Source organism: Hakea prostrata, chromosome 2 (assembly GCF_041222555.1).
Source record: "Hakea prostrata isolate BN-2017 chromosome 2, UWA_Hpros_2, whole genome shotgun sequence".
Classification (NCBI taxonomy): domain Eukaryota; kingdom Viridiplantae; phylum Streptophyta; class Magnoliopsida; order Proteales; family Proteaceae; genus Hakea; species Hakea prostrata.
The window spans coordinates 23889512-23898972 of record NC_142601.1 but is presented as its reverse complement, the minus strand read 5'-3'; the positions used below and the strand labels follow the sequence as shown (position 1 = coordinate 23898972).

At 42.8% G+C, this 9461-nt stretch overlaps 1 pseudogene across 1 annotated transcript; it reads right to left on the bottom strand.

The window, feature by feature from the left end:
- Positions 1 to 5650: 5650 nt before the first annotated feature.
- LOC149024117 (uncharacterized) lies at positions 5651 to 9100 on the bottom strand (annotated as a pseudogene). The gene is made up of 2 exons (XR_016171420.1): positions 8570 to 9100; positions 5651 to 6271 (listed from the first exon to the last, which is right to left on the bottom strand). The product of XR_016171420.1 is annotated as an uncharacterized LOC149024117 (transcript).
- Positions 9101 to 9461: the final 361 nt, after the last annotated feature.

Below are 9461 nucleotides of genomic sequence, written 5' to 3'. Positions count from 1 at the left end.
AGCAGCACCTGCTGGGACCACACCTTCATCGAGACGCCAACATAGTTGCCTCGGATGCCGAAGAGTCTTCTTCGGGGGTGCCCAGCGAGCTCACCAGCGGGCTCACCGGCGGGAGTTCCGGCAGCACCATCGGCAGCGGGTGATCAAGATCTTCCTGGGAAAGACGAGCGATCACTTCGGGCAAAGGAGGCGTAGGGACGGCATCAACGAAGCTGCGGGAATCGACTTGAAGATTCACCGCCGGCGATCGCCTTACGCTTGGAGGATTCACTAGCTGAAACCACCACTTTGGCCCCAACCACCACCGACGCAACCCTTTTCTTGCAAGATTTTGCTCGATAAAGTTCGGGTTGATCTTGGGAGCCACTATGCAAAACAACAAAAAAACCAGCCGTATCGATCTGAGAAATAAGCAGCGGCAACAATGGGGAAACCCTAGTTTTCTAAAGCTTACGACGGACCAACAAACTAAACCCCAAGTATAACTACTGTGCGGTTTACTTCGGGGGGGAAGTGGGGAAAGAGATGAGAAATCAAAAAACTCACTTGTTCGAGAAATGGATAGAGTTGTCGTTGGAGTACGAGGAATACGGAGCGAGGCCGAAGGACGAAAGGTTGCTTTGGCACTTTAGCAAATCTATCTTGCGAAGTCGGGATAGATGGAGAGTACCCACGAAGGCTTTAAATAGCCTAAGGTATAAGACGACGGTTGAAGGCTAAGGACAACCGACGACCCAGATCGAAACGACGCTTCGAAATCCGCAAAAGAGCAAGATCAACGGTCGAAGGGATGCCACATGGAAACATGTGGAAGCGAGCACGATGCGAGAGAAACCTCCAATCGTCGCACTTGCCATTAAAATAATGGATGTATTTCCGATTCATTGGAAACGATGAATGGTATACAAAAAGCGGGAAAACGTTTGAACTTCGCGAGAAGGGAAACGTGCGGACTTTGCAATAAATGAAGTAGTGGGGAAGATTAACGCATCTTCCCGAAACGCATCTTCACAATATTTCTATAAGATCATTATTCGGCGAGGAATGAAAAGTTAAGTGATAAGTTTTATCATTAATACTTTGATATTCAAGGCAAGACTTCGGACGAGGAGACGGGGAAATTTTGAGGCCAACATGAATAAAGAAATGTCTATTCATTAAATTGAGGGTACATCTTTACAAAAGAACAACTCCCTAAGCCTTTTCTTCATTGTTGCCCGAGGGACCACAGTCGGGAGGACTTTTCTCGGGACCATGAGAAGAGCCTTCCTCAAGAGTGGCATCGGCTGAATCCTCTCTGACAACAACTTGAGACTCGGCTTGTGATTTCTCCTCTGGAAGTGCCGGCTCGTCATTCGAGATATGCCTCATATTGAGGGTCAGGCTGGAAAAGGATCATCTTCTCCACTGAGCCCGGTCTGGAAGATCCATACCAACTTTCCCGAAGACCTCCTGGGTGGCATACCTCACGAAAAGGAGCGGTGTCGAAGTCGGGGATCGTTCCAAGGATCTGCTCCCCAAACGTCGTTTTGCCCCATGCGATAAGCTTTGAATGTTGTAGAAACCTAGCAATTCGGAGAAAGGTCGCTGTTCGGGTATTTCCGAATGCACTCCTTCCGAAGGTGCGGCTTTATATGCTCGGGCTTGCTAGGGATTGCCAACTTCGGATGTTCTTCGAGCTCCCTACTTTTGATTTCAAGGCTGTCACCAAACAACGTGGCAGCTGCCTTTTGCTTCCTGGCCTCGCGCTCGGCGGCGGAGACACGAATTCTCGAAGCTTCAAGAGCTTCCTTGAGGGAGATCACTTCTTCCTCATGCTTTTCTGCAGCTCCACGGTAGCTGCGGTCGGTGGTCTATTTCGAGAATTGGCCTTGGCCAATTTCTCTTCACAAGTTTGCGGCAAGGAGCTGGTGCGACCAACCCGGCTCAATGCTTCCATGTGTTGATAAAAGCTCAACACGGCATTCCTGGGAAGACGGAAGATATCGAGAAGAAGTCATAAGAAATTATGAAAACATAAGTAAGCAAGAAGACCGTTACCTTGTAGATTGACTAACAAGGGAGGTGTCATCCGGGGCTTCAAACTCTGGCGATCGGAAGGAGCAAGGCGAGGGAGCTCCACTCTGCGGCTTTCTCGGGATCCGAGTGACCCTGTCGGTCATCTTCGGGGTCCTTTGGGGGATGAAGACCTCCTCACCATCCGTCGAAGCTTTGGATTTTTTGTTGGAGGGAGCATCAATTGTGTCATGCCTCCTCTTGGTTCGGACGGAGGAAGAGACGTTAGCCCTCTCCACCATTGGTTTCTTCCCTTTACCGAAGCATCGGCTACGGGCACTGATATTCACGATACCCCTGTAAGAGGGGTCGGGAGAGGAAGAGAAGCCTCTTGATCTGCAGATCAAGACCACAGGCGATCGTTGCTCGGCTGTCACAGCGGCCCTAGCGGCCTTCACCCATGAGGCTTTCGGGGTTCGTTACGGGAGGCCTTTGCAAAGAAGAAGGACAAGAATCGAGAATTCAAGACATATCACTTCGAGTCAAATCAAAGGATGATGGTTAGAAGCTCACAATGAGCCAAGCCCCGATCTTGAAGGATGGAGTTATACTCCACTTCATATCCATGTATCTCTTGATACCACGGAATGGATTTGATCTTCACGATGGCCGCCTCGTCTTCTTTGGATAAGGGAAGGCCCCGGTTACTTTCGGACGAAGAAGTAAACCTCCTCCGGGTGGTCGGGAAGTTAAGATCTGATGGAGGCGCTCGACGAGAAAAAGTATCGTTCGCGCCATCTTTTGTGATTAGAAGGGCAAGTTCCTTTGACAAGGATGCTGCCCCTCCAATCAAGTTCAGCCTTATTGCGTTTGGAAAGAAAGACCCATCCGGGAGGATGGGAGATAGAAAGAACATGAAAATGTACAAAAGGAGAAAGAGATGGCGTAATGCCAAGCTCAAAACACAAACCCAAGAAGCCGACGATGAGGCGCCGGCTATTGGGGAGGAGCATTCCGGGACAAATGTTCCGGTGATTCAAAAGCTGCGGAGAATAAAGGATTAAAAAAGGGAAAGCGAACCCCGCTTTCCGGTGCATCTATGTACGGAGAAAATTCACCCGAAAGGGATGAATCAACCCTCTCATCGGGGTGGGGAGCCCTAACTTGATAAGAGGAAGGAAGGTCAAAATCTTGGACAGTTGAAAGAAGGGTTTCTCCATTATAAATGGAAGGAACAGAGCCAGGCCCACCATTGGACCCGGAGGTTTGAGGCTGCCTAGAAGACTCGACAATCTTGGAAGATCCGGACTCGAGAAGGACGGGGAGAAGTTTCGGTTTTTCTTTCAAAACCTTTTTGAGAAACTTCGGCGAACTCTGCGGAGAGGACGGTTAGGGTTTTGTTATCACTATCCAGTTGTTGGGGGGCGGGGGAGAAGCAAAAGCATCATTGCTATCACCAACATGGGGTACTAAAGAAGCCCTATCGTCCGCCATTACTCGTTTCGATAAACTACAAAAAGAAAAGACCGGTAAACTTACTGATTCGTGGTGAGACGGAAGCTTGAGAGCGAGGAAGGCGCGAAAGCGGACAACAAAGGTTCAAATTCCAGACGGGGAAGAATGAAACCTACGAAGACAACGAACCGCTTTTAAAACTCCCGCACGAGTGTTCGGGAATCCGAACGATCGAGATTGATTCAAAATCAACGATCAAGATTGAAAGACGTTTTGAAAGTTTGAACTCACGAATCCGAAATAGGCGTTCGGAAACCGTCGCTTGGATGACGTGAGCCACGACGGATCAAGCTGCAGCGGAGATACGTGGCCTTACACTCACAACGCTCGAGGAAAAGTGACCACCGCATTAAATGTGATATGACATTTAATGAAGCACGCGAGATCATCACTGACGACGAACCCGGTTAAAAACCAAGCCCTCGGGATCGACCGAGCGGCAGTGCAGGGGGCTCGTGATATGGAGAGTTTATGATCGGACCGGGTTCATACCTGGTCCGACCCTCGACCCCGGTCGAGACGGAGAAAACCGAATCGCTCCCGAGCGAACCGGATCCGGAAGATGGCTTGCTTTGAAGAAGAAAGATTATTCGGCTGCAAGCGTGCCCTAATCTTACTTATGGATTAGGGTAATCACCACCTGATGACGATGATGAGACTCAAGCGACGGCTGCGGATAATCATCATCAAAGGGATAACTATCGCATAACCTAACGGTTATCTCGGGAGTCCTCTACTAGCCCAAACTAGTAGAAGTCTATCGCTCAACGGATCTCATTGATAAGATCCAACGACTACCGAAGAAGGCTCGAGTGCATCCAACGAAGGAGATTCGAAGGTACACTCTATATAAACCTCACTACCATACAAGGTGAGGGACGGATCAATCGATCAAAAAGAATACTATACGAGACTCGAGTTCGGATACATGCGATAGATCCAAGTATGCAATTTGGTATCTAGAACCTGGTTTTTTCAAAGTTTTGGATCACTTTGATGGGTTTTGAGAGTAGGTTTTAAACAAGAAATTAGAAGCATTTATTTTTTATAGCATGAAATTATGGATATCATAACTGGAATTGCAGAGAACAGAGAGACATGCTTTGTTAAGGTTTCCTACGAAAAAGATTTATTTTCCACGTTAAGGAGGGAAATTTATTTTTAGTGTTTACTCAATTAAATACCCCACTCCTTTGATTTTTATCGTTGGAATTAATTGTGAAGACATAATGAAATCTTATGGTAGAATGTTTACCCAAAAAAAATCTTATGGTAGAATAGATGTGAGGGTATTTTGGTCATAAAAATTACGATTTGTCCTTAATTTAATTTATTGGATACCTCAGGGGAGGCAGATGTAAGGTGCCCATTTATTTGGACTAAAAATGACATGGACCAAACCTTAGGGGGTCCAGATGAAAATTACCCATAAATAAATCACCTCATGCTGGTGATCACGTACCCTTCTTTCTTTTAGTCATTATCAAACCAGCCAAGGAATGGGAAAAGGCGCGGGGGGGGGGGGATTGGGGGGAGAAGGTATGAATGAACAAAGCTTCAAATCCATGACTTTCTTGATGTTAATGTTTCGATATAGAAGGCTACCCACTTTGTTAGAAGCACATCCACCTAATGATCACCAATTTCCAAGCAATCTATCATGAATTAATTTCTATGGTTACAACCTAGAAGCCGGCTTACAAAAGGTTTGGAGCCGAATCATACAAACCAATTATAAACCAAATCAAATTCTGTTCAACCTAAAGCTTGACATAAGGATGTCAATGAATAACCTAAAGCTTAAAATAAGCTTGACTCAATCCCTCGTGTTTTCTTAAATGTAGGGTCATTTCAATATCAAGAACTTTGTTCTTGGTAAATTCTCCCTCGAAATTTTCCTAAATATGGGGATAATTTACCATTGAAACTTCTTTCTACTCTTTTTCCCATTTACTAGGGATATACTAAACGATACAATAATCAGCTGAGGACTGAATACAAGAACAAAGTTGTAGTCAGATTGAACAGAACTGACGAAGATCGGATATGTTATGCAATTTCAGAACTAATCTGGGACTTGATTCAGATGTAGATCCTACTATAGTTGGAACTGAACCAGATCCAAACTGAATTCCCAAATTCAAAACAAATTGACACCCTTACAAATCCTTAGGCTTGGAAAAGTAGATGCTTTTTGCAAATGCACTTGCTGTGCAATATGGAACAAGATGTGAGTTTCTTTCATTTCATTATCAATGTAATCATTAACAACAACAACAATTCCTTTTGAGAATCATTCTGGTCCACCACTCTCCACTTTTGAGAAGGAAGAAATGGAAGACTGGTTATAGGATTTCCCAGTTTCTACCATCATAATTCCTGATCTCAATGTGATCCAGCGTACCTGGATCGACACATGCGATACTCAAAGAAATCACATCGGGATTTGATCTTGGTATATAAAAGGAGGTTATGCCACAAACCTTGCAGGTGTGCTTCGCGGTATGCGTGCCAAAGGTGTATGTTGTGAGAAACTCCTTGGAATCTCCTAACAGTTCAAAAAAGGTGGCAGGGACTACGAAGTTAGTGATGCCTCTCATGCTGCAGTCAGAACAGTTGCACTTCCAAGCAACAACACTTCTTGGTGCTACCACTTTCCATCTCACCTGTTTGCAGTGACATCCTCCATTGTGAACCACTTTCTCAGAATCCATAGCTAAACACTCCCACAGTCCACGTAGAAGTGATGTATGTTTAGTGGCTATAATCAGAGTAAAAGTTTCATATCACACTATTGTAAACAAAGCTGAAGTCAATTGAGAATTTAATATGTCAATCATAGTTGTCCGCTATTGTGATAACGTTTGTCAATACAATTCAAATGGCAGATGTCAGAGAGCATACAGGAAATTTTGCCTTTTTCCCTCCTCAAATTACTACATAAAAATGTTCAGAACATACTTACCGACTAATTCACAAAAGAGGGTTATGTATGTTACATAGTTTCACCAACATAAATGAGATTTATAGCAGGCCAAACAATTCAAGGTGCACCACTTAGGACTTGATGGTATCCTACATAGTGATATTTAGAAAGAGGGTAGTACGGAGCAACACTTAGGACTTGATGTTCAAGGGGAGACATCAAGCAAGGTGTACAAACTTCAGAAACCAATTTATGGGCTAAACAGTATCCATGAGCTTGGTTTGACAAGTTTAGTTCTATTGTCATTTGTTGTTGGGTTCACTGAACTCAATTCTAATCATTTTGTTTTTGTTCGTCAACCAGGATCTCAAGTAGTAATTATTGTTATGTACAATGATGATATTACTATCTCCAGTAATATACCACAAAAATAGCTGAAAGTAAACACCTATGTTCACAAGCATTTTCAAATGAAGCATTTGGATCCTCTTTGTAATTTCTGGGGTTGAGGAGTTTAGTAGTAAGAAGGGAATTAATTTTTCCCAAAGAAAATATGTTCTTGATCTCTTGACAGATACAGGGCTATTTGCTGCTAAACCCGTAGACACACCAATGGATCCTCAGCAAAAATTTGGTTCTACTGAAAGCGAAGACTTTGATGATCCTGATTGATATAGACACCAAGTTACAAGGCTGACTTCTGTCACCATTACAAAGTGTAACATGTCTTCTGTGGTGGAATTAAGTTTCAGCAGGCTCTAAAACTACCTTAGAAGAACCCTTCCCCGTTCTTTGGAACATCATGGGCAAACCCTAAGGCTAGGGAATTTACCAAAATACCTCTAACCCTATACCTGGTTTACATCACTGGTTTACGTTCCAAACATCTATAAGCTGCCTGAGTCTGGTTTTCGAGAACTGGAAGTGCATCACATAAAAATACATCCTTAAATTTTACAGAACTCAAGGACAAAGTTTAAGTCGAAAAGAGCTGATGTAGACCCAAATCAGATGGAAAATCATAAAAATGCTGCTGATGATACTGTCCACATGAACAGTGTCACAGCCCGAATTTGCCTTGTGTGAGAACACTTTCTAGAAGATCGTGTTGGCTCACCAGTGGAGAAAGATCCTATGCTAATCTACCATTGTTTCCATATATCATATAAATTTTAGAGAGTACATCTTATTTCAACTTGGTAGCTTCTGAATTCAGTTTGCTATATTTTGTTTTCAGAATTGGAAGTTTCCATCTCTAGATGTATTTAGTTTCTTAATTAGATCAGGAATGGGTTGATTTCCATTGGTTATTTGGGTTTTTGTAAATAAGCCTATGAGGCTGAGCAGAGGATGACAGAGATTGAAGAGAAAATAATTGGGGTTGTGGCAATTTGAGACCACAGGTGAGGGGATGACAGGCTGACTGAAATTCAAAGATTTGTACCGCATCAAATACTGAAATTCAAAGATTTGTACTGAAATTCAAAGATTTGCCATTGACCTACTCAGTCAATCCCGTAGTTGGATTCTTCTATAGATAATAGCCTAACAATTTCAGTCCTTCCATCATATCTATAATCCAGTCTTTATTTTTCTGTGATATTTGTTGTTAAATTTATGGACAAAGTTTAAACAAAGCTATAAGCATGGGCAAAAACAATTACATAGTTTAAGGATCCATCAGGGGGCTAATTTGAAGATGGGTTTGGTAGTTGATTGATCAGTAAGGTATGTAAATGGTGCTAGTTGGAACATTTTGATTTTTTTTCATTTCTTTTGGTTTGTAGGGAATTTTCCAAGGTACTAAGAGGTTGTATTTTTGCAGACCTAACTCTTTTCCTCTATCAATGAAACGACGGAATACCCAAATAAGAAATCTCCAACCACAGTCAAAAGAATATGTGTATGGCTCAGAAAACAGAGGAAGAGAAGTCATGAAAGCTAAATAGCAGTTTTCAGATAGTTTCAGCCTTTCCGGTTAAAAGGAAAATCTTCAAACTAAAACCAGTTATGAGCTTTCACCAATTCAATAGATAATCACATCCAGATGAGAAATCAAAAAGAATGAGATTCAAGGTTTAAAGATTGAAATTTTGGTGCAAATTAATCCATCTTCCAAGTAGATCAACTTACATCACGGAAGTGGGCTGTTGGATCTTCTCCTACCACTCTGCCGCTCCCCAAGTTGCTTTGCAAGTTAAAAGTATCTCCCACGTGTTTTCAAATTCAAATCTCAGAAATGATCTTCTTCATTGGCTTTCATTTTCTTTCTCTTGCCGCCATCAAACCCTTGTCAAGTGATATACAACGAACAACTCACTAATCACTTCAATCAATCTAGGGAAACCTATTTGCGCCATTAGATTTTAGAAATCGATTATTGTTCTTGCCGTTCAATCTCTCTGGAACTTGTTATGCACAGAACAGGTGAAGATGAAAGAAATAAAGCGCCGCCGAAAAAGAAATAAAGAGACGTGGTAGGATCATCCACCTAAGATGCCCTCATGACAAGCTTCTTACACAGGGGTCGTGACTGTCCAAAACGAAGCGAGCTCATACAGGGCATTGTGTAATCTTTATTAGATATGATGAAAACCCTATTCCACCGATTGCAATTAATCATTGCTCGCTTGGGAGGGGTGGAGATGCGGGGTATCGATCCCCAAAGCGAGCGCTCTACCATGTGAGCTACATCCCCGTGGATGGTGTTTATTTCGCTGTCCCTAGTAATACTCATGGTATGCAAGAAAAAGAACATAAAGAAATAGTTAAGCATCCTATAACGAAAGCAAAAATTCCTTGCAAAAGAAAATTACTATCGGTCAATTTCCATTAAGAAATTAAAAGTCATTTCACATTGTAGAAAATTCACCCACCCACTTTATAGAAATCAAGAACCCAAATAGTAAGTAGTAACATAGAGACTACAAGCTCATTCATCAAGCTCCACCGGATGGTAAACCATAAACAAATTCCCAAACCAAAAACCCTTTTAAATTACATCTTGTACATTTGTACTATGATT